Below are 26,096 nucleotides of genomic sequence, written 5' to 3'. Positions count from 1 at the left end.
GGGGGGCAGAAAAAGGGGTAGAAGGAGAAAGAAGATGAGTAAAAGAATCCAGGGGAAAGGTCAAGGGGGTAGAGAGGAGAGGGAGACAGGGGAGAGAAAGTGTGCGAGCATGGCATAAATTCAAATTAAAAGCAGCTTGTCTTGCTGATACCAAGTTTGATTTCAGAGTTTCATAATTTATGGTATACCAGCCATCTTACTGGCAATAGGTGAAGTCAGTTCTAACGGCTCTGAGATATTTGAGTAAAAGAATAATAAAAAGTTGGGAGGTTTCAGCTTCATTTACCTTCTATAATGCTTTTAATACAGAAAACATCAGTAAAAAATGTCAGGAATGCCCTTTTGTTGGACTGTGACAAATGATACATGTGCCTCATCAGCCACCTCTGTTGTTTCACTACTTCCTCTTGAAAGAGGGGAGAGAGGGCCCCTTCCAAGGAAGGAGGGAGACAGCTAGACCTAGAAGGGAAGGGAGGATTTGGCAGTTCTTCCCAGACAGAGACACTTGGGGAGGGGGGTGGGAAATAGGAATCTAAGGATGCTGAATAGAAAGGGAAATACATCTTTGCTTGGTGAGGACAACTGGGAGTCTTTGTTTGGTTTTCCCCAAAGACTTTAAGCAGAAAACATTTAGGAACTGGCCACACACAGCAACCTAATGATATGAGCAAGATGTTAAGAAAACAGCACTACCATTAATGACGTTTTGACAGCAGCTGGACTCCATCTTTCCCTATACTTCTGGCAAACATTACAGAAATCTATTTTCTTTGTTTATTTCATATGACTATCAGGAAAAAGAATTTGATCTATATAATGTAGATAAATATAAAGAATATTATAAGGATATTATAATAATTGAAAAGAAGGGCGATATAAATGTAACACTAAAATGATTGTCTTAGATTGCCTAAAAAATTTTTTTTTTAATAAGTACTAGAAAAGCTCTTATAAGAGTGCCTTGTATAATAACATGGCAGCAGAACTTAATTTTCCACTGTTTTGTTAAATACTTAATTTAAAAATTGTGCTTACGGGGCTTTTTTAGGACACGGGGCCGACGCTGTATGATACTGTAACGGTGGACACATGATATTAAGCCTTTCTTGAAACCCACAGGGCTGTAAAAGCAGAGAGTGAATCCTAATGCAAACTTAGGGCTTTAGTTAGTAATACCGTACCCGTAGCTGACGAGTTGATTCCAACTTATAGCAACACTGTAAGACAGAGTAGAACTGTCCCATAGGGTTTTCAAGAAGAAGCTGGTGAATTTGAACTGCCGGACATTTTAGTCAGCAGCTGAGCTCTTAACCACTGGGCCCCCAGGGCTCCTGTTTTGTTAGTAATAAGGTATCAGTATGGGGTCATTAAATGTAAGCAATGTACCGCAGGAATGCAAGGTGTTAATAATAGGAGAAACAGAGTGCCAGGTGGGGGATATATGGGAACTTGGTACTCTCTGCACAACTAAAAACTTAAGACTGCTCTAAAAAATAAAATCTATTAAAAAATTGCATAAAGAAAAAATCTGTGCTTACAGTTTTCAAATTATTTTGGTAATGTTCTCACATGCAAAAGGATTTCTCAAAAATTCTAAGAGGGTTAGATAGAGGGCCATGAAGAAGTCCTGTTACATACTAAATATCTTTTCATACTGACTTGAAACCTACCATTACTTTTTTCTCCTGGTACTCTTTAATCCGAACAGATGAAAGCATTCCTGGGATAATCTACGTGCTTATTAAATGCACATAAATATAAACTGTTTAAAAAAGTCAAAATAGGCAACCAGAGGGTTTATCAAAATTGCCTGGATAAGGCTTGCTCCCAAGCTCCCAGTGGGCACGTGGATAGGTGAGCAACAAGGAAGTCTATCATCCACTCACTGCCAGCCTTGAAAACCAACCCTTTAGCGGCTCCCCTTTTCTCCAGCTCTCCTTTTACGTTTTCCTCCTCACCTGTTAACTTTCCATAGCAGATTTATTTATTTACCAACGTACCTACCTTACTTCTTTACTCACTTCCTTACATTACTCCCTTAACTTACTCTCTTTACTAAACCGACCTACTTACTGGCTTGACTGGACTGACTTACTTACTTGATATACTTACTTTTTGCTTTTTGATAATCCATGCAGAGAAGTTTACTGGTGTGCACATGCTAACTATTGTTTAAGGGCAGTAGTTATTCTATACAATCTTTTTGATAAAATACACACAGTTCTTTACACTTCCCACTAACAATTTTCTAACCTCACAGTAGTAACACACTGTATACCATTTTCCTTAAAGGCTAATGTCTCCTAGCGAGGAATGTAGAGCTGCTGCTGTGCCCTGAGTAAGGGCAGTGGAGATCTCAGAAAAACCAACCAACAAACATGGAATACTGGGCTCTCCTGTGTGACCCCTGACATGGTTCTAATATAAAGAAGCTCTGAGCTGTGGCTGCTTCAAGTGATCAAGCCTAGACTGTGCCTTACTCTAGGAAATTAGCCTTGGTCAACAGACAGGCTAGAAAATACTTCTGATACAATCAATAATTTACTCGTGCAAAATACAAGTACTAGTATTGTGGGTGGGGGGATTGGTGGTTCGTGGTAGAATTCTTGTCTTCCACGCCGGAGACCTGGGTTTATTCCTGGCCAATGGACCTTATGCACAGCCACCACCCACCCGTCTGTCAGAGGAAGCTTGTGTGTTACTATGATACTGAACAGGTTTCAGCAAATCTTACAGACTAACACAGACCAAGACGAAAGGCTTGGCAATCAACTTCTGAAAATCGGCCACTGAAAACCCTATGGATCACAACAGTCCCAGCCGTAACTGATCATGGGGATGGCACAGGGCCGGGCAATGTTTTGTTCTACTGTGCACGGGGTTGCCATGAGTCAGGAGCGGACACAATGGCAGCTTATAATAACAACATGTGGAAGGTGCAGGATGTGGCCTTGAGGAGCCTACAGTTTATCTGAGGAGTGAGGTTATATGCATAAAAAGATAAACAGCTTCATCTCACCCCCCATCCCTGCCCTTTTTATGTCTGTCTCTCAAGATGCAAGAATCCACTGGGGCATCATAGCATAATTTTTTATGCTTTTTTTTACTTTCCAGGTCTCAAGTCAGGTAAGGAAGCAGACAGATACAATTAGACGTGGTTGTAATTCATAACGCGGAAAACGGCAATGCTTGCTCAGGTGGCGGAGAGACGTAATGTCTTGGCAGGAGTTTAAGTCCCCGAAAATAAGAAACTGATTCATCTCAGTTATAATCACGGTCCTGCTGGTGTAACGTGAAAGACGGTAATTAAGGAAAATTAAATACAAGCCGGAGGGTTCTATGTATGGGAAAGAAGATAAAATAAAAAGATCAATAAAATAAACCTACATTCTTAGCTAATCTGAAGTTTAACTCCTCCTTGCTGCTATTTATTATTATTTTAAGATTTACTGCTAGCTGTACTGAGCTCACTGCTCTTTAGGCATGATCTCACTTAATCTCCGCAGCAAACCTACGAGGTGGGTCCGTTATTTATCCCATTTTACCGGAAGCTGAGAGAGGTTCGGGCTCTCACCCAAGGTCACACAGACAGTAAGTGACTGGAGTCAGATTCAAACCAGGATCCACTGATTCTATAGCCTACATTTAAAGCCTACACGACCACTTCAAAGCTTTTATTCCTAACACAGTATCTTAAAACAGTAGGAGACGTTTGCTGCTGATTTGTTCTGGGGGCTCAATCTAGTTTTTATTGGGTATGGGATAGGCCTAATCAAAACACCCCCAAGGAGAGTGGTTAACAACCATGCTCATTTATTGGACACTTAGCAGCAGCCAGGTGGAGTCCCCGGTTGTACAAACGCGAAAGAAACTCCTGGCCATTTACTTCTGAAAAATCAGCTATTGAAAACCCTATGGGGCACAGTTCTGCCCTGACACAGGTGGGGTTGCCATGAGTTAGAATCGACTCAACAGCAGCTGGTTTTGTAACCACGTGCCAGGATTGCCACATGCTGTATCTGAACTGGGGACACTCCCATTCACGTGCGGCCACACATCTTTCATATTTTTATAAAAACACATCCAGGCCAGGCTTCTCCCTCAGCCATGCATATCAGCTTTCAACCATGTCATTTTACTTTCTCAAAGTTGACTCACGCCTTCCCTACTACGGTCCCATTTCTCTTCCTCCTTCACTCAGATGTTCAGCTCTCTACTCCTCCCAAACTTCCCTCTTCCCCGCCAGTCACCCATGGTTGGTCACTCCTTCCCTTTTTATGCCCCTGACATTTCACATAGCTCCACCACCCAAAGGAACTCACTGTCTCCCAAAGTCCGTACTGCAGAATCATGACAAACAGATCTTATTGTATGCTTAACGCAGTTACTTGCTGCACGGTAATTAACTATATCATTTATTTAATAAATTAGAACTTTCCCATCCACCTTACTAACATCGTTGTTGTCGTTAGGTGCTGTCAAGTCAGCTCCAGCTCATAGCGACCCTATGCACAACAGAACGAAACACTGCCTGTTCCTGCACCATCCTCACAATCATTGTTATGCCCATTGTTGTGGCCACCCTATCAGTCCATCTCATTAAGGGTCTTCCTCTCTTTTGCTGACCCTCTACTTTACCAAGCATGATGTTCTCCTCCAGAGACTGACCCTAGTAATATAGGTAATTCTCACAGTAATTGGCCTGTACACAGTAGGTGCTCAAATGGTGTTCACTTGATAGATAAGAAATGAGGACTTAGAGACAACAGCCTAATACTATTTTTGCTAAATTACTTGGCACCCTAACAGTGAAACAAAAGTAAAAGTTTCAACCAGCCCAAAAGGCAGGGGCTACCTGGACATATTAACTAAAAAAAAAAAAAACTAGCAAGAGGAAAAAGCTAGAAGACTTTTTAGCTCAACTCTTCATTTATTGAGCCACACAGATTGAAAATGATCCTTGAGGTCAAGGTATTTTAGTCAAACATTGCAACGCAACGAGGCTGCCAAAACCAAAACCCACTGCCGTCGGGTCAATTCTGACTCACAGCGACCCTATAGGACAGAGTAGAACTGCCCCATAGAGTTTCCTAGGAGCGTCTGGTGGATTTGAACTGCCGACCTTTTGGTTAGCAGCCATAGCACTTAACCACTACGCCACCAGGGTTTCCAGTGAGGCTGTAGATACTGAAATAAAGACTCTACATAAGGACCGACCTCTTCATGGCACTCTTTCAACGGGGATGAATGTAATTAAACTCTGGAGGCATTAGGTAGCACACTTGGAAATGCCTGTGCTCAACTATCCCATTCGTTGTACCAAAAACGATGAGCACCCCTAAGGCCAAACCTTACTGCTTCTTTGGCTATATTGTTGTTGATCTCATCAGAGTCAAATCTTCACCTGAGGTTAATGATACAGAAAACGTCATCAGGTTGGTTAGCTACAGCAGGAGTCAGGGACATCGCTCAGATTCTGACATGGGCAGATGACGTTGGGGGGGGGGGTCTCCTCAGCAGTGCAGGTGGACCTCATGATGGGATGGTCCCCAGAAACATGACTCTTTCGAGGAATGCTGGGCCAGGGGATACATTCAGAGATTTCCTGCTGTCTAACTCGAAGCCTGGCCCCAATTCATGCCTACAAGGTAAAACGTGTGACTTGGGGAAATCTGGAGCCCTGGTGGCACAGTGGTTAAGAGCTCAGCTGCTAACCAAAAGGTTGGCAGTTTAAATCCACCAGGTGCTCCTTGAAAACCCTATGAGGCAGTTCTACTCTTGTCCTGTAGGGTCGCTATGAGTTGGAATCAACTCAGTGGCAACAGGTTTGGAGAAATCTGTTTTTTCTCCATTCTTAAACTTAAAGCACAATATCCACGCACAGGTTATAACTTACAGTTGAAAGAAAAAGAGATATAGAGACAGACTGATAAAGAGAGACAGCGACAGAGAGAGAGGGTGCTGAAGAGACACGTGTTTCATGGGACAAGGTGATTTTTCCAAAGATTGTGTATGATGAATGTCTACAGCACAATGTCACCACCTGAACAGAAGAGCACTGTACGCCTTTTCTTGTAATAGATGCAGTTCCCCTTTGCTGCAGATTTTCCCAAGGCAGATTTATCTGAGGACTGAGCATGGCGCGGGCTCCGCAGGTAGCACAGTGGCAAATGCCCAAGCCTCGAAGTCAGGCAGCCTGGCTCTGAGACCTGCACTCATGGTGACCCCATGTGTCAGAGTAGAACTGTGCTCTGTAGGGCTTTCAGTGGCTGATTTTTTGGAAGTAGATGGTGAGGCCTTCTGAGGAGCCTGTGGGTGGACTTGAACCTCCAACCTTTCTGTTAGCAGCTGAGCGCATTAACCATTTGTACCACCCAAGGACTCCAATCATCACACAGTGTTAGAAAAATTTCTTTGAAGTTCCTTCTCACCCACAAAACTGATGTCAGTGATTAGCAGGGACGGTGCTTTACCGTGACCAGGAGGGATGTCTGTAGAATGAAGTGACTGCGGAATTCCTAAAAACTTGATCAATCTGCTCACAGAGAACCAGAGCCCATGGAAGGCAAGGGTTAACCAAGTCCCTGGTGGCTCTCTCCCAAGCTCTCCGAGTGGCAAGAGTAGTATTCAGTTGTAACCCAACCCAACACTCCCCTTGGCTCTCAGGGACAGCAGTTGTATAACACACAACCCCTTGACAGAGGACAAAGGTTCCTAAACTATGCATTCCATTTTTAACTCCCTCCCCACCCACCTAACCCCCGCCTTTGCGCAAGAAAAGAGGGCTCCTCAAATCAAAAGTAGATTAACTCTCAGCCTTTGCTGTCTGTTCATTTGCATTTGCAACGCCCTTTAGGAGGCTATAAACAGACCTCTGGGGTGAGTGATTTATCCACTGTTTCATGGAAACCAGGACAAAAGCAGCAGTCTTTTCTGCAATTGGGTATTTGTTGTAGGCTGCTGCTGGAGCAGGAGAGGGGCAGCCCCCCCCCTTACTGGGCTCCCACTTAAAGCTTTCGAAAGGTTAGCAGCATAACTTCCAGCCCCATTATAAAACTGAAGGAACACTTGTAACAGTCCTTGCTGCTCCAAAGAGAAAAAAGCCGCTTGAAAGAAAATATTTTTAAAATGTAGTTTAAGGAAATGGGTCACCCCTGCCCTCCCCGACACGCACACAAGTACACACACACACTTCTTGGTGCACTTCAGGCAGCATGCACAGAAAAAAGAAGCCTGGTTTTTTGCCTGGATGTGATTTTAACATCTGAGACAATGAATTCAGGCTGCAGTCCTTTTTTTTTTTTTTTAAACGTGACCTACTTTATGGGAGGAGTTGGTCGTTATTAACAAAGAATCTTAACATTTAGAATAAGCATTCCATTTTGCTTTGGTTTGGACAGGTTCTTAAAATTTCTCATCAGGCCTTTATTATTTTGATGGCACTTCCCCTTGCAGAGTCAGGATCATTCTTACTTCTCATTGTCATCTCATTTTTGTTAAGTGGTCAGTTATTACACAAATATCTTCTCTAAATAAACACATTTCATTCCTCTAAGTATTCAAAGTTAATTATAATTAAAAAGTCACATAGGAAGGTCAGGAATTCGATGATATGCCTTAGACGGCATACCGAACATAATTAAACTTTTTTCTTGCTATTTAGGTTCATCAGTAAGGACTTCAGTTCTGCCTTGGGCTGTACTTCACAGGTCAAAGCTACAGGTTACCGAGGTGTGGGTCTGCCCATTCTCAATGGCTTTATCTTACCTACTAAGGAGCCCTTTTCACTCCTTGGAGCTGTCGCCCGCCTCCCCCTACTCCCTCCATCTTCTGTGGGCCAGGAAGCCAAATAATCAGGCTTCTCTAAACATGTCGGGCAAACAGGCTCTCAGCCAGAGCTTGGGGCCCCTTTCTTGGGTAAAGACACAGGATTTACTGTTTGGATTTTGAATTACCTATTTCGGCTGCTTAAGGGATGTACTAATTTCCTGGTAGCATTCTTGAGCGCTGAGACTGTTGGAGATGTCATCTCTAGTCTCCTTAGATTTGGGCTTTTTGTTCTGGTGCCTGATGGATTCTTTTGTTGCTCACTTTCTATTTGTTCAAGTTGTAGGGACAGTTCTCTGATTTTGGCTCTTCTTTTTGTATGTGTGCATTTATCAATATAAATTGGCCTCTGAGCACTGCTTTTGCTGTGTCCCATAGGTTTTGATAGGAAGTATTTTCATTCTCGTTGCTTTCTATGAATTTCCTTATTCCCTCCTTGATGTCTTCTATAACCCAGTGTTTTTTCAGGAGGGTATTGTTCATTTTCCAAGTATTTGATTTCTTTTCCCTAGTTTTTCTGTTATTGATCTCTAGTTTTATTGCCTTGTGGTCTGAGAAGATGCTTTGTAATATTTCGATGTTTTGGACTCTGCAAAGGATTGTTTTACGACCTAATATGTGGTCTATTCTAGAGAATGTTCCATGTGCGCTAGAAAAAAAGGTATATTTTGCAGCAGTTGGGTGGAGAGTTCTGTATAAGTCAATGAGGTGAAGTTGGTTGATTGTTGTAATTAGATCTTCCGTGTCTCTATTGAGCTTCTTACTGGATGTCCTGTCCTCCTCCGAAAGTGGTGTGTTGAAGTCTCCTACTATAATTGTGGAGGTATCTATCTCGCTTTTCAATTCTGTTAAAATTTGATTTATGTATCTTGCAGCCCTGTCATTGGGTGCATAAATATTTAATATGGTTATGTCTTCCTGATCAATTGTCCCTTTTATCATTATATAGTGTCCTTCTTTATCCTTGGTGGTGGATTTAAGTCTAAAGTCTATTTTGTCAGAAATTAATATTGCTACTCCTCTTCTTTTTTGCTTATTGTTTGCTTGATTCAGTTTTTTCCATCCTTTGAGTTTTAGTTTGTTTGTGTCTCTAAGTCTAAGGTGTGTCTCTTGTAGGCAGCATATAGATGGATCTTTATCCAGTCTGTGACTCTCTGTCTCTTTATTGGTGCATTTAGTCCACTTACATTCAGCGTAATTATAGATAAATAAGTTTTTAGTGCTGTCATTTTGATGCCTTTTTATGTGTGTTGTTGACAATTTCATTTTTCCACATACTTTTTTGTGCTGAGGCGTTTTTCTTAGTAAATTGTGAGATCCTCATTTTCATAGTGTTTGACTTTATGTTAGTTGAGTCGTTACGTTTTTCTTGGCTTTTATCTTGAGTTATAGAGTTGTTATACCTTTTTGTGGTTACCTTATTATTTACGCCTATTTTTCTAAGTAAAAACCTAACTTGTATTGTTCTATATCGCCTTGTATCACTCTCCATCTGGCAGTTCAATGCCTCCTGTATTTAGTCCCTCTTTTTGATTATTGTGATCTTTTACCTATTGACTTCCATGATTCCCTGTTATGTGTATTTTTTTTTTAATTAATCTTAATTTGTTTGTTTTTGTGATTGCCCTATTTGAGTTGATATCAGGACGTTCTGTTTTGTGACCTTGTGTTGTGCTGATATCTGATATTATTGGTTCTCTGACCAAACAATGTCCTTTAGTATTTCTTGTAGCTTTGGTTTGGTTTTTGCAAATTCTCTAAACTTGTGTTTATCTTTAATATCTTAATTTCACCTTCATATTTCAGAGAGAGTTTTGCTGGATATATGATCCTTGGCTGGCAGTTTTTCTCCTTCAGTGTTCTGTATATGTCGTCCCATTCCCTTCTTGCCTGCATGGTTTCTGCTGAGTAGTCTGAACTTATTCTTATTGATTCTTCCTTGAAGGAAACCTTTCTTTTCTCCCTGGCAGCTTTTAAAATTTTCTGTTTATCTTTGGTTTTGGTGAGTTTGATGATAATATGTCTTGGAGTTTTTCTTTTTGGATCAATCTTAAATGGGGTTTGATGAGCATCTTGGATAGATATCCTTTCGTCTTTCATGATGTCAGGGAAGTTTTGTGTCAGGAGTTCTTCAACTATTTTCTCTGTGTTTTCTGTCCCCCCTCCCTGTTCTGGGACTCCAATCACCCGCAGGTTATCCTTCTTGATAGAGTCCCACATGATTCTTAGGGTTTCTTCATTTTTTTTAATTCTTTTATCTGATTTTTTTTCAGCTATGTTAGTGTTGATTCCCTGGTCCTCCAGATGTCCCAGTCTGCATTCTAATTGCTCGAGTCTGCTCCTCTGACTTCCTAGTGCGTTGTCTAATTCTGTAATTTTATTGTTAATCTTTTGGATTTCTACATGCTGTCTCTCTATGGATTCTTGCAACTTATTAGTTTTTCCACTATGTTCTTGAATAATCTTTTTGAGTTCTTCAACAGTTTTATCAGTGTGTTCCTTGGCTTTTTCTGCAGTTTGCCTTATTTCATTTGTGATGTTTTGAAGCATTCTGTAAATTAGTTTTTTATATTCTGTATCTGATAATTCCAGGATTGTATCTTCATTTGGGAAAGATTTTGACTCTTTTGTTTGGGGGGTTGGAGAAGCTGTCATGGTCTGCTTCTTTAAGTGGTTTGATATGGATTGTTGTCTCTGAGCCATCACTGGGAAACTAGTTTTTCCAGAAAATCCGCTAAAAAAAAACTGCAGTCAGATCCCTATCAGAGTTCTCCCTCTGGCTCAGGCTACTCGGATGTTAATGAAGCCGCCTGGGGAGGGTGGGGGAGGGAACAGAGAGATAGGAGAGTAGCACCTCAGAATATAGCCAGAGTTGCTTGTCTTGCTTGGAATGACTATTTGAGATTCCCGCGGGGCGCGTCGCCTATGTGTGCTGGCTGTGTGGAGATTGCCCCCGGGGGGTCTGGCCCGCTGGAGTCACGGTCAGATCCTCCGCTTCCAGCCCCACGCCCAGCGTCAAGGCTCCCCTGCTGGGACGGTGCACTCTCGACTCCAAAATCAGTCGCTGCCTCCCGGGGACTTCTCGTCCCTCCAGCTGCGTTCCCGTGCCGCCCCCGAGAACTGGTTGGGTCCCCTCCCGGGGTTAGTTCAGGTGGGTGGAGCAGCTCCCCGTGCTTGTGCCGTGACCGAGTGTTCCGGCTGGGATGCTGTTCTCCCTGCTCCAATACCAGTCGCTGCCTCCCGGGGACTTCTCCTACCGGCTGCATCCCACGCCGCCCGCCCGAACCAGCTGGGCCCCCTCCCGGGGTTAGTTCAGGGGGGTGGAGCAGCTCTCCGTGTTTATGCTGCACCTGCGTCCAGTCCAAATCCTGGCGGGACGGTTCCCCTGCTGGGACGCTGCTCTCCCCGTTCCAAGACCAGTCACTGCCTCCCGGGGACTTCTCCTACCGGCTGTGTCCCACGCCGCCCGTGGAACCGGCTGGTCCCCCTCCCGGGGTTAGTTCAGGGGGGTGGAGCAGCTCTCTGTCCTTGTGCTGTACCTGACTGGTACGCTGGCTTCAAGCTCTGAAAACAATCGCTGCTTCCCGGTATTAGTTCGTTCTCCGTCTCTAAATCTGTGTTTGTTGTTCAGGGTTCGTAGATTGTTATGTATGTGATCGATTCACTTGTTTTTCCGTGTCTTTGTTGTAAGAGGGATCCGAGGTAGCGTCTGCCTAGTCCGCCATCTTGGCTCCGCCCCCAGATTTGGGCTTTTTGAATTAGACTCTTTGACAGTCCATGAGCCCGAGGTCAGAGTGGTTAGGTATCCACGGTCATAGCATGGGACTAGAGACAAATACTCCAATGCCCAGACCAGTGCTCTGTCCATTAAATCAATCACAACTTAATTGGGGACAAAGCTAAATTCTGCAAAAATAATTCATTTTGCCATTGAAGCCCTTTATTATACTGGAAATAAATTCCAGCTACACATGTATGTGTCTGGTAAAATAAAAATCACAACAAAAATGTAACGCCTTTTTAAACTGTAAAGTTAAAATAATTTTCTGACAATATTTTAACACAGATTTAAAAGCACAATAATACTGTGATGCTTTAAAACCTACCAGAAATTGCTGGCCTTGTCCAAATGATATCGATCATATTTATAATAATTTAGTAATAATAATACCTCTGATTTGAATACTTACATGCCTAGCACTGTGCTAAGCATTTAAGTGGATAATCTTAAATTTAATTTTCATAACAATCCTATTAGTCTCATTTTACTGGTGAAAAAAACAAAACTTAGAAAAGTGTAGTAATTTGTCCAAGATGTTAAGTGGCAGAGCCAAGATTTGGATTCGGTTCTTGCTAATTTTAAAGTCTGTGCTTTTAGTTATTTTGTAATATTCAAGGGAGGGGGGTGGTGGCGGTGGTAAATTCTGCCTTTAAATGTGTTTGCTTTATAACAAATTAAAAAAAATCCTTTCAGAAGAGTGGATCTCCATGTTGCCTGCTGTAAGGGTTATTTTTACCTGCTAACTTGGCTTAGGCTAACCAGGCCAAATACTAGACGTTACTGAGAAGGTATTTTCTACATAGGATTAACGTTCAATCAGTTGAGTTTAAATAAAGGAGATTACCCTTGATAATGTGGGTGGGCCTCATCCAATCAGCTGAAGTCCTTAAGAGCTAAAACAGAGGCTTCCAGAAGGAATTCTGCCTCCTGACTTACTGTCCTTGGTATAAAACCAGCTGACCACCAGTTATGTGCTCCTTCCTCATAAGGAATTGTTACGATATTTTACTTTATTCCTATTTTTGATGTAGGAGTTTTCTTATAGTGGATTTTCTTACCAATATAGAAATCCTGCCCTATGAATTTTGGACTGGCCAACTCCCACAACCATATGAGCCAATTCCTTAAAAATCAGCCTCAGGCTCTCTCTCTCTCTGCATACATACGTGTGTGCAAAATTTAAATAAAACAGCTATCTTACTAGTTCTGTTTCTCTGGAGGGTCCTGACTGACACAGCTGCCTACTAGAATCTGGGAACTTAAAGAAATACCAACTCTACTCCCAGAGCTTCAGATCTAACCAACGCGGAGTGCGGTTTAGGGGGCAGGAGTTTTAAAAGCTCTTCCAGGTGGTTCTCCTGAGCAGCTGCTGCTGTTCTTCCTAACCAGATTTCTTAGGTGACAGCTTTCAATTGCTCAAGTAACGGTCCCTTTGAACCTGTTCAAGCGGGCTTACTGTCCTTGGCAGAAATCTCCTGAGGACCAAAGGTGCTTTCCTTGTAAAGGATCCTGAGGGTGTTTTACTTGTTCCTATTCTCGAAGTCGGAATTTTCTTATGGTAGATTTTCCTACCAAAATCTTTTGACCATTCTAGATAATTTTGAATATAAACTAAATTTACATACCTTACCAGTAGTCCCTTTTTCCTAATTCTTTTTAAAACAGGACTTAGAGCCAGCTCCCATTTCAGAATAGGAAATGGCGAAAGTTATTGTTGTTGTTAGTTGTCATCCAGTTGATTGCAATTCATGGAAACCCCATGTGTGCAGGGTAGAACTGCTTCATAGGGTTTTCAAGGCTGTGAGCTTTAGGAATAGATTGCCAGGTCGTCTTCCGAGGCACCTATGGGTGGATCTGAACCACCAACCTTTTGGTAACTAGTCTAGCACTTAATTATTTATGCCACCCAGGGACTTCTGATGGCAAAAGAGGGTTCCAGAATACCAATTGGTCTGTTAATGATCACAAGTGGACCAGCCCAAAAGGGCTCTCTTGTCTTGCAGGGTAGTGGGAGGCAATTTCTCACCCTCAAAAGGCTGCCTATACTTGGGTTAGGGGGGAAAAAAGGACAATTTCATGGATTGCTTTAGGCTTGTCCCAAGAAGTTACTAAGAAAGTGGCCCTAATTATTCCTTCTTCCCACTTGTATAACGGCTATTGTTTTGTCTGAACTATGTTGTGATGGTTAAGGTTGCGTTTCAGCTTGGCTGGCCCATGATTCGCAGTGGTTTGGCAGTTGTGATGTAGTCTGCAGTTATGTAATGATGTACTCAGACAGTTACATCATGATGTAATCAACTCTATGATGACATCTGCTATGAGCAGCCAATCAGCTGAAAGTGTGTTTCCTGGGTGGGTGTAGCCTGCCTCCAGTATATAAATGGACATTCCAGCAAGGCCCTGGCTCTGGATCCTGCATCCAGGTCATCATCAATTCTTGGGACTTGAGCTAGCAGCTTACCTCCTGATTATTGGATTCGTCAGCCTCCACAGCCTGTGAGCCAGCAGCCTGCCATGTGACTTGCTGATCTTGGGTTCATCAGCCCCTATGGCTATGTAAGTCAGGAGAAGTCACTAGCCTGACTCCTAACCCATGAACTAGGCAGCCTCTACAGCCACATGAGCCATTTCCTTGAGATAAATCTCTGTGTGTATATATATATATATACACATACATATATACATATATATATATACACACATACATAAAATACACACATATATGCGTCACTGGTTTTGCTTCTCTATAGAGAACCTGGCCTATATAATGGCTGAAAAAACCACCTGCCATTGAGTTGACTGCAATTCATGGCAACCTATGTGTGTCACAGGAGAACTGTGCTCCACAGGGTATTCAATGGCTGATTTTTTAGAAGTAGATCACAAGGCCTTTCCTCTGAGGCACTTCTGGATGGACTTGAACCCCTAACATTTTGGTTAGCATCTGAGTGTGTTAACCTTTTACACCACCCAAGGACTTGACAAGGTCTTCCAGTCACACATGCCCATGCGCAATTTCATCCTTCTCCGAACTGAGATGTAGAAAACGGGGCAACAAGAGTAACACATTTCCAGAAAATTTCAGTCAGAAGTATTTACTGAGGACCCACATTAAGTGGTATGTAAGAGGCACTCAATAAACACTTCTTAATTTTTCACAGTTATTTCTAAATGCAACGGCTTGGAGACAGAACTAGGATGTAGTCCTGGCACTGCCAACAATTAGTTGCAGGGTCTGGGGTTGAGCAGTTATCAATTGTTGAGTGCTTACTCTGTGTTAGGTCTGTGCCGAGCACTTTGTAGACTTTTCCTCATTTAACTGTCACAACACCTACATGATAGGCACTAACTTCCCCATTTTAAAGATGGAGAAACCACAGGTTACAGAAGTTAAGTAATTGTTCAAGATCAAAGGCAGCAAGTAGCAGAGCTAGGGTTTGCATTCACTTGGAGAAATTCTTGGTTCTCTAGATCATGTGTAAACAGGGTCCAAAAAACCGAACCCGTTGCCATTAAGTTGATTCCGAATCACAGAGACCCACAGGACAGAGAACTGCCCTATAGGGTTTCCAAGGAGCAGCTGGGGGATTTGAACTGCTGACCTCTTGGTTAGCAGCCAAGCTCTTAACCACTGTGCCATCAGGGCTTGGAGTAGATAATTTATCAATCAAATATCTACTGAGGGCCTATGAAATGTCAGGTACATGCTGAGGAAAAGGAAGACTGAAGAAGAATCAATGCATTTGAATTGTAGTGCTGGTGAAGAATACCGAATATATTGTGGACTGCCAGAAGAGCAAACAAATCTCTATTGAAAGAGGTACTGCCAGAAAGCTCCTTAGAAGCAAGGATGGTGAGACTTGCGTTGCTTATTTTGGACAGGTTATCAGGAGAGGTAAGTCCCTGGAGAAGGACATCATGCTTGGTAAAGTAAAGGGTCAGTGAAAAAGAGGAAGGCCCTCAATGAGATGGACTGACACAGTGGCTCCAACAATGGGCTCAAACATAGCAACGATTGTGAGGATGGCAGAGGACCGGGCACTATTTTGTTCTGTTATACATGGAGTCGCCATGAGTCAGAACTGACTAGACAGCACCTAACAACAACACATGCTGAGGGCTAGGAACATCAAACTTCCCAACCCTCTTTGTCCTTTCAGGATCTACAGTTGGTTAGACATCACTGAGATATCTTCCATAGCTAAACATTGGTGTGATTCCACTAAATACAAAAACTCCAAGCAAGCTGTTGTATAGAACAATGCCATTACTCTCAAGTAGCAAAATAACCTCGGTGGGGAGAGGAGAAAGTTAAAACAGAAATGCCCAGAAAACAATCATATGCAGGCTGACAAGTGCTGCATCAGTCCCAGTTGCCTTTTCCTTTTCTAGGGGTTGTAGTACAATATTGCCTGGACATACACATCTGCTCTCAGTGTAGCACACAGCCTGGGCAAACCCTCCTAAGTGATTAATTTCACAAGGTGCAGTAATTCTTTTTCTTTGGAAGAAACGTCAGGCCAAAAGAAACTTCTCCCAACTGAAGGTTGGTTTGTTTAGAACATAGTGTCCCAAATTCTAGAATTTTCTACCCACTCAGTATAATTTAATATTCAATGTGGTACGTACTTAAAAAGCAGCATGGTCCCAACTCAACTGAACAGGACCTGTTTTAGCAAATCTTCAATAGAATTTTGCCCTAAAGGGTGTCTTAGAAATATACTAGCTGTTTTTTAGCAAACCAGTAATAGCTACTCAGTCCCTGAGTTAACTTTTGAAGTCCATTTTCATTAAAACTCAGTGTTGCCTTAAAAAAAAAAAACGGCTAATAGAATGAGAAGAGACTTCTTACTTGTGGACGACTTTGCAAGCGCTTGCTCACACAAATGAAATGAACGTGTCTAGTTACGGCTATGGAGCTCTGGTGGTGCAGCAGATAAGAGAAAGGCTGCTAACCAAAAAGGTCAGTAGTTTGAATCCACCATCCACTCCTTGGAAATCCTATGGGGCAGTTCTACTGTGTCCTATAGGGTTGCTATGAGTCGCAGTTGACTTGACAGCAATGGGTTAGTTATGACTATGAAAAGTATATTTTCTACTTTTTTCCTCCAATTACGTAAGTCTGCCCTTTCCTTTAATTCATTATCTAACTTTGAATCTGCAAAATGCGGTGGAAAATGTTATTCTAAAATCTTAACATCAGAAACACACTATTTACCCCTTAGTCGCTTCCACTGTATTCTAAGAATTTCATAGATAGGAAATGCTAGAGTTCAGGAAGGAGCATCTGACCAAATCATGCAAGTACTTTGAGTAAAATAAAATTTCTCTACAGCTATTTGTATTTATAAGTAATCATATTTGTTCATCTAAGATTAGGGTAAAAAATTTGGTAGTTTTCAGAAATATGAATAATGTTTCCAATTACTAAAAGAGTTTTATTCTTTTTCTTATAAGGTGGAAATAAAAAGGGCATTTCTCATAGAAATGAATATTTCTCACCATTTTTATTAACCTTATCTAACATAAATAGAAGACAACAGTTTCTGAAAATAGGTACAGTATTCTTCAATCGTCTAGTCTGAGCTAAAGGGGGGTGGCAAAGTAAGACCTGTTTGTAACAAGTCATAATAAGTACACTCAGTTCTGCTATAACGTTTGTTTTAAAAACATGAATTTGTTTCAATACAATTGGCATATGAGGGAATGATGTGAACTTCAAATTTACGAATTCTTCATTTACTGATGCAGGATTTCATCCATGATGAAATGCAGAAAACCGTATCCAGTCCAAGAAGGAACACAGAAATACAAACACACACGCGAGCACACACGGGCACACACATGTCCACATGCACACACTTCAAACATCTACAGCTACCTGAGCTCACCATGTGCCCTGTGAGCCACATCTACCCACATCTGGCGTTAGCACCTTCCATGTGACTTCAGGTAGCCTTCCTGCCCAATCACTCATAAACTGTAATCCTGAAAATAGCCACCACCTTGGGGCCTGTGGCCTTGCCTCTCTTTAATTCCCCCCTTTCCTCTTCGCCTATTTTATACTTTTTCTCTCAATTCTCAGCTCTTTCTCTCTCCCTGTTGTTCTCTTCCTCTTGCACTCAGGGCAGTGGGTCTGGGAACCAGGTGGGTAGGTGGCGGGATGGCAAGGAACGCGTCCACAAACAAGCTCAGGTGTTTTTCATGGTGAAGTGTCCTGTTTACTGTAGTACGCTTGTATTTTTTAACCATTTAACATGTATAAAACTGTGCTGCCGTTTTTACTTGATTCTTATCTTTTGTTGATGTGTTATGGATGATGCATCCATGTTCCTAATCCTATTTTTCCCACAGATTCCTTCCCCCTGATTAGTTTTCACAGCTGAGGGCTTTTGGAACAGATTATGTTGCACTGTAGCAGAAGTGATGGCAGGCACTTTGAAACCCATACAGTCCTTTCCCTCTCTCATCTGTACTTCTCCCTTTCTTGGGTCTCAGACATCTGATATGGCAGTAAAAAGAATCTCTATCTACAATCTATTCTCAGTCATGTATTCTTGCAATCCAGTGAAGTAGTCCCCAAAGCCCTGACTCAGGGCCTTCAAAACCCCAGACATTCTTAGAGTGATCTCAACTATGCATCCTATCCCAAGTTTCCAAGAAGCAAGTCACCAGTCAGGATGTCAGCAGTCAAGCATGGCCTTTTCATGGTCTGAGATTTAGCCTTTCTCAGTAGGCACCAACGAGCGCTACCGCACCCAGAATTACCACACCAATTGGTTACCATTCCACTATTGCCACAAAATTTTTAGTAATTTGCAAACTGCACCCAGGCAAAGGTTACCAGTGAGCTCAGACTATTTACCAATGGTAAATTTATTTCCTGCAAGTTACCTCTGACAAGACGCATGCTCACTTCAACTTCTTCTGCAAAAGCATAATGATGTCAGTTGAACTGGTGAGTGCAAGAACTTAAGAATGCACTACAACAGCGTTAACAATTTGTTTTTTCAATATCTACTTTTTCTTCAAGTGCCTGTAACTCTCATTTTGGTTTCTCAGAACGGTTGGTTACAGAAATGAGTTTAAAAGAAGGGCAGAGCCGTCAAAAGAAGGGCATACAATTTTCTTACAAACTTTTTATCAGTGTGGCAATAAATGTGCAGCTTCCGAGCATCACCCCGTGAAGCGTTTGACGGCTTTTAGTCCATTATCTCCATTGATTCCCTTCCACTCACAAGGTTTCCAGAACACCAGCGAGATAAGCATAATCCCTGCCTTTGAACTATGCTAGGCCCAGAGAGCCTCTTTTTAGTCTGAAACACTAACGATGGTGTTACATAATTTCAAAGAGCCCTATTTTCAGGTCATACAGGTAAGAATGAGTAAAACAACAACAACAAAAAAAAGGGGGGCGGTAATTCACCCGTGAGTTGGAATTGACTATAAGGCAACTGGTTAATTAGGAAAGATGGGAGGAAAGGCAAGAAAAAGGAGTAAAGGAGACACGTAGGAGGGGAAGGAGGAGAAATCAGGAGCTACAATTCATTTACAACATACTACAGGGAGCCCCTGGATGATGCAAATGGTTACATGGTCAACCACTAGCTGAAAGGCTGGTAGTTGGAACCCACCCAGAGGTGCCCAGGAAGACAGGCCTGCAGATTTGCTTCTGAAATGTCAGGGTCTTGAACATCCTATGGAGCAGTTTTACTCTGCATATATGGGGACACTATGAGTAGGGATTGACTTGGGAGCAACTAACAACACAGGTTTATTTAGTATTCAGAGTAGCTATAACCTCAGTATCACCAAAAACATTCTTGCCATCTTCCATTTCTTGGTTTTATTTTTAGTGATGCTGGTTGGGGATACAACGGTGTTTATGTTTTACAAAGAGAACGTCTTCTTATACATTATGCATGGTGGAGACTGCCAGTTGTTCTTAGAAGTGCTTCCTACCTTGTTCGGGCACACAGCTAGGTTACATAGAGTTTGGTATGACCACAGGACAAGATTTTCACCAATGGAATGAGAGAAAGGATGTGAGCAATGTCTATGACTGGCTCAGAAACCTTCCCCATGCATACCTCCATGGCCTATCCCCCTTCTAAGTGATGGAGATGGTGAAGACCACAACAACCTTGGAAGCCACGTGCTGAAGATGGCAGAGTCTCCATCGGCTTGGGTCCCTGAATGACTACATGAAGGAGCACACTCCCACTAACCTGAACACTCACCCAGGATTGTTACAGGAGAAAGAAAGAAATTTCTATTAGATTAAGCCACTACATTTTGGAGTCTAATTGTTTCCTTGGCTTAGCCTACCCTTACTAACACACTATGTGCTCAAAATCTCTAGAACAGTGGTTTTCAACCCAAGCAATACTTGTCAATGTTTGCAGACATTTTTTGGTTGTTGCAAAGGGGGATGGTTAAGGTTCTTTTGGCACCTAGTGGGTAGAGGCCAGGTTTGCCGCTAAACATCCTACAATACACACGGCTATCCCCCCCCGACAACAAGAATTATTTGGTCTAAATGTCCATGGTGCTGCCATTGCAAACTCTGCTCTAGAGAGCTTAAGAATAGGACTTAAATTTTGGGACCTTCTGCTGGATTCTAAGAGATTTGGGATAAGTAGGTGAATGGTAAAAAAGCAGTAGGCTTTGTAGTCACACCTGGGCTCCCATTCTAGCTCTACCACTAACTATCTATGTGACCTTGGACTTGTTATTTTACCCTCTTTATGTTTTAATATTCTCACGCTAGAATATGAAATTATAATAGTATCCACGTGATGGAGCTGTTAGTGAGGCTATAAGTGATCAATCTAGTGTTCATATAGGATAAGTACTCAAATATTATTTGCTGTTAATGTTGTTTTATTATTATTAAGTGTTTTGGTTGTTATTGTAGCACATAAACTAGAAAATATAGACCCGCTGCCGTCGATTTCAACTCATAGCGACCCTATCTAACAGAGTAGAACTGCCCCATGGGGTTTCTAAGAAGCAGCTGGTGGATTCCAACTGACGACCTTTGGTTAACAGCCAAGCTCTTAGCCACTGTACCACCAGGGCTCCAAGTATAGTTAAATGCTCTGTTTCTGGCTGTTGGGAACCCTGTATTGAAGTGATGAGAATGGTCACAAAACTTAGGGTGTCACAGTGGTAACACTATCTACCATGCTTCCCAGGAGAATTGACCAATATAGGTAATTTAAATGATTTTTCTAAGTTTGACTCTAAACTTGGCCCTGAAGGTCGAGCAAATAAGCTGTGCTGACTTGAGCCATTAAGTACACATGGACACCTGTGGTGAGCAGCCAACAGTCACCTTTGCGTAGCAACTCTGCCAACCTCACCCTGCTGTGCTCTTACCAAGTGCTGCCCACCTTGAACCACATTCGTTGTTTGTTAACAATAGATCAAAAAGGATTTACAAACTATTCAAAATAAGCAAACCAATTAGGAATGGAAAGAGGTAAAAGACCAGGTTTCTGTCTTCCCTCCTACATTAGATTGCAATGAATCAAAGAGACGCACGCTCAAAATCACTTAGCGTTGCTTCTTTATACCTTTTTGTTGTGGTGGTGCTTATTCTTGTTGTTCAGGTGGGGAGAGATGAGGGTGAGAAATAGGGTGGGAAAGAAGAGGGGGAAGAATACCTTCTAAATAAGCAGAACACTATCAAACAGCTTTGCCCTTAAATTATCACAGAACTTAAGGGGTTTTAAGAAAGATCTCATTCACCCATTATGATAAAAGCTCTTGGAGGGGAAGAAAAAATAAAATAAAGAAGCACATTCACATAAAAGTTCTCAAATGCTATGTAAAAGAAAAAGTACATTAAATTATGCCAAGTGCTACAGTTTAAGTTCTTTATGAAATCCACCCACATAACAAGTCTTCATTAAAAACCATTCTTGCCAAGTCCTACACTCCAGCCTGGACCACATTTTCCCCTCAGTCTTCAAAAAACTTCAGTCTAAATGAGCCTGTTAAGAGAGTCGGTATATGTTATTTAAAGTGAAGGGAAAGTACAGTGAGGACCCTGACAAATAAAAAGAGAATAAAGTCTATGACATGTCACCTCTTCACAACCACTTTCGCCCTTGATTCAAGAACTTCTCCTTTTGGTTCAAGAACTTCCTCCTTTTGTCAAATGCCCTGGCAGTTGTGGGCAGTCCAGAGAAAACCCACACAAAACCATGCTTTTACGGTGGCAGGGGGCAGGGGAGTAGGGTGGGGTGGAGAATAGCAGTACGTGAACTGTCCTTTCCACACCAAGCAATTTTGTCTCTCCAAAGGGACCAAATGGGATGCCAAGCTTTATCAGCAACCACCTTCAAACTCGGCAGTGTTGTGCTTGAGGGAGGGGTACGCAGGACAAACGCCAACTCAGACTCCTTTTTATCCAATTCATAGGCATCTTGCAAGGCTAATAGCTAAATCTCCGGGCAGAGTACGTGGTGAAGTCACTCCACATGCTCACTAGGCCCGGTACCTGAGATTCCTTTTTTTCACTCAACGAAAATTCGGGAGAGAGCCTGTGTTCCATGTGTAAGATAGTTCTCCTTCCAACTAATTTGATCCCACCAGCACTAAGAGTAACGTCTTCTCCAGACAGTTGCAGTGGGGCAGAATCACTCCAATGTGTTTCAAGTCACTAAACCAAAAGAAACCAAACCAGTTGCCACTGAGCTGATTCTGATTCATGGCAACCCCATGTATGCAGAGTAGAATTGCTCTCCATAGGATTTTTAATGGCTGTGAAATTTTGGAAGCAGATAGCCAAGGGCTGTCTTCTGATGTGCCTCTGGGTGGGTTCAAACCACCAACCTTTCAGTTAGTAGTTGAGTGTTTAACCATTTGCCCCACCCAGGGGCTCTTTTCCACTTATCCTGTCACTCTCTATACGCTCTCTCTACAGTCGTGCAATGTAATGGCTTTGGCTCTTTACATTTTAAACAGTAATGCTTTATACCCACTTCTTTTTTAGCACACAGGTAAAGGAGTCCTGGTGGTAGAGTGGTTAAGAGCTTGGCTGCTATCCAAGAGGTCAGCAGTTCAAATCCACCAGCTGCTCCTTGGAAACGCTATGGGGGCAGTTCTACTCTGTCCTGAGTCGGAATCGACTCAACAGCAACAGGTTTAGTTTCTTAGGTTTTGATATAGACAAAGGTGCTTGGAAAGGATTTTAGGTCTCTGGCATAAGATCGAAAAAAAATAAAATCATATGTTATACTTAACATTTTATCTACTTTTTTCTCTACATACATGTCTTCAGCATCCAGAGAGATGGTTCAGCTTAGCCTGTCTTGCAGTTAGTTCAAAGACGCCAGTTTGCAGTAGGGCCGTAAATTCTAATTACACAGCATTATATCGCAACATGAACGATTTAAAAACTTTTCAAAAAGGTTAAAATGGGCCATAAACTGTATCTGGGGCCAATCTTATGAGGTTGTCAAAAGCTCTTTTACACATCATTTAGGAAGATTAAAGAAACCCACTCTACCCATGAGAGTCCCTGCTCAGTCAGTCTAAGGTTCCATCAAACATGAAAGAGATCCTTATTTTCTATTCTCCAACTATGCATTTTTATCGCTTCACAAATTATAACATTGGCCACCTTACTTTTAACTCTTAAAACTGCTTTCATATTTATCATCTCATCTTATCTGTAACACTCTTAGCAGCCATATATAGAAATGGAAATAACAGCCCCATTGTTCCTTTGAGCATGGGTGACAGTCAAGACTTCATGTCTCTCTCTCTAAAATGTCAAGTGTACAAAAGTAAATGCCTAGGATGTTGGGCAAAGGAGCAGAGGACGGAGGAACCATGATGGGGGTAGGGGACCCAGAGAAAAGGGTCTGGGAGAATGCAAGGAATGAACAGCTATAGGAACAAGAATGACAACAGCTTTTAGTTAAAATGTCAGAAAGCATTAGGGATTCATTTCCAACTGAGAAAAATGGTATGGAGAAAGGGGGGAATAAAAAAAAACTACATACTTGGGATAGTTTTAATAACATTTCTCTATATCTAGGAAATGAGAGGCATATAATTTTCTTCACAAGTGTAACCAACATCTGTGAATCTGATCGTCCAAATAGATTAGAACAATCTCTTCTTAGAAATAAGCTACTCTGATGATATTTGGACCATGTCAAACATGCCAAATCATCCTTGTGTTAATATCTGGTAATTTAACGTAGGTATCAGTGATTTTTCACAAAACTATTGCTGTTTACAAATTCTAAAATAAAATCTAAACCTGAGCTTTCGGTTAGCAGCCAAGTGCGTTAACAGTTTGCACCGCTCACACGTTCCTTCTGATAACCTAATCTAACTCTCATAATAATGCTATGGAGCAGGTACTCCTTTATTAGTTTTATTTTACAGTTGATGAAACTTAAGCACAATTTTATAGTCTTCAAACAGGAGTCAGCAGACTGTGGCCCTAAAGTTTCACTGGAACACAGCCACTCCCATCTGTTCCTGTATTTATTGTCCAGGACTACTTTTAAGCTACACAGGCAGAGCTGAGTTGTGGCAGAGAACCAAGGGCCCAGAAAACCGAATATATTTACTGTCCGGCCCTTTGCAAAAAAGTTCACCAACCCTCAGTGTAAAACACGGCTTGCTGCTGTAAACTGCTGCACGGTCAGCTCTGATTCACGGCTGTGTATTGAACTCATGGGCCAAAGGAAAAGGCAAGTTTATTTGGACAGCTTGGAAGAGAACTTAAATCGAAACTTTTGTAGAAAAAAATACTGTCTTTATCTGATTTCTTTCATTCATACCTTGCTTTATGTCTTCTTACCCAAGGTTTATCAAACAGCCTCTGGAAAAAAGACTGCAGAACACCGGTTCAGTAACTAAAGGTGTCTCTCTCAGTACGGTGAGTTTTGATTAGGTGAAAAAGCTTCTATGAAAGAAGGAAACAAACAAACAAAAAAAGCACAGACCAAAGAGAGCTCTGGCAACCATAAGTTTCCTGAGAGGCTCTAAAATTTTTGGCAGGTTCACAGGTATTTCTTGTCAAGTACAAATGACATCATTATTGAAATTAAAAAAAAAAAAATTGGCTGGTTTGTTCTACATTTGGTACCACATATTGTTTTGTTTGAGCATCAACTGACTTTTCTATTTTTACTGGGAGGTTATGTCATAACTATTTTTAGTATACCATGTCTGGTTCTATCGTTTGTGGAACTCATAGCACACAATAACCCTTTAGATTTTTTTTTTCCTAAAGCTATAAGAATGTATGTATTTAGTGGAGAATGTGCTCATCAGCAAATACCCTATTCCATTCTGACGCACATTTTTGATTAAAAGTCAAAACAGGAAGTAAGTACTAACACAGGAAAGAATCTGGCATTATCTTACCAACCAGCAAAGCTGCTTTATAATAAAGCTATATATAATAATGATACATAGCTTTACAATATAGAAATTTGCCCTTTAAGTATTACTATTTTAAATCATATACTAAAGATGAGTTAACATCTAGGCTTCTTAATTCTTAATTTATCCTTAAGAACCTACTTATAAATCAAAGGCAAATTAAGCACTGAGTTTCCAGAGTGTGTGGTCTGGCACACAAGCTGAGCTCCATTCACACGGAGTTCGATATGCAAAACCGTTCACCATAAAAGTAAACAGAGTAAATGCCCAAGAAGAGACAACACCCACAGTTGTTTCCCTACCCTTTACCTCCGTCCCCACCAACCACGAACCAATGCAGAAAACAGCACAGAACTGTGGTTCCCCAGACTTAGCTGCACCTTAGACTCATCTGGGAATGTTTTAAAATTCCAACGCCCATACAGCACCCCAGACCAATGAACTCCATCTCTGGGGGCAGCATGTGGGTCTCAGTAATTTTTGAAGCTACCCACATGGCTTCAGTGAGCAGACACAGCACAGTAGTGATCAAGGTAAAGATAGCCGGATAGGCACAGACAGGATCCACCTGACACCTTTAAGTCAGGAGTCTAAAGGTCCTATTCCAGCCTCAGCTTACACTGTCTGTGGGGAACTCTGAGATCCCCTGCTGAACGATTATTAACGCAAAATACTCGTGTGACCACGGGTATTGCCATTCTTGGATTCTGTGGGTGGTACAAAAGGTTAACGTGCTCAGATGCGAACTGAAAGGTTGGAGGTTCAAGTTCACCCAGAGGCACACTGGAAGAAAGGCCTGGTGATACGCTTAGGAAAAATCAACCACTGGAAACCCTACGGAGCACAGTTCTACTCTAATATACAATAGGGTTGCTAGGAGTCAGAATTTACTCACAGCAACTGTTTTTTAATCATCATTCCTGCTTTTAAACACATAATCAAACTGTTCATGTAAATATTGAATATGCCGTGGACTGCCAAAAGAATGAACAAATCAGTCTTAGCAGATATACAACCAGAATGCTCCTAAGAAGTGAGGATGACGAGGCTTTCGCTCACTTACTTGGGACAC

The 26,096-nt window shown here is 41.8% G+C and overlaps 1 protein-coding gene across 3 annotated transcripts in view; it reads right to left on the bottom strand.

Moving 5' to 3' along the window:
- PLEKHG1 (pleckstrin homology and RhoGEF domain containing G1) overlaps nt 1–26,096 on the bottom strand; it is a 291,716-nt gene that overhangs the window by 84,956 nt on the left and 180,664 nt on the right. The gene's annotated exons all lie outside the window — the stretch shown is intronic.

This window comes from Loxodonta africana, chromosome 1, assembly GCF_030014295.1.
Source record: "Loxodonta africana isolate mLoxAfr1 chromosome 1, mLoxAfr1.hap2, whole genome shotgun sequence".
Classification (NCBI taxonomy): Eukaryota; Metazoa; Chordata; class Mammalia; order Proboscidea; family Elephantidae; genus Loxodonta; species Loxodonta africana.
This window is presented reverse-complemented; position numbering and strand designations above follow the sequence as displayed.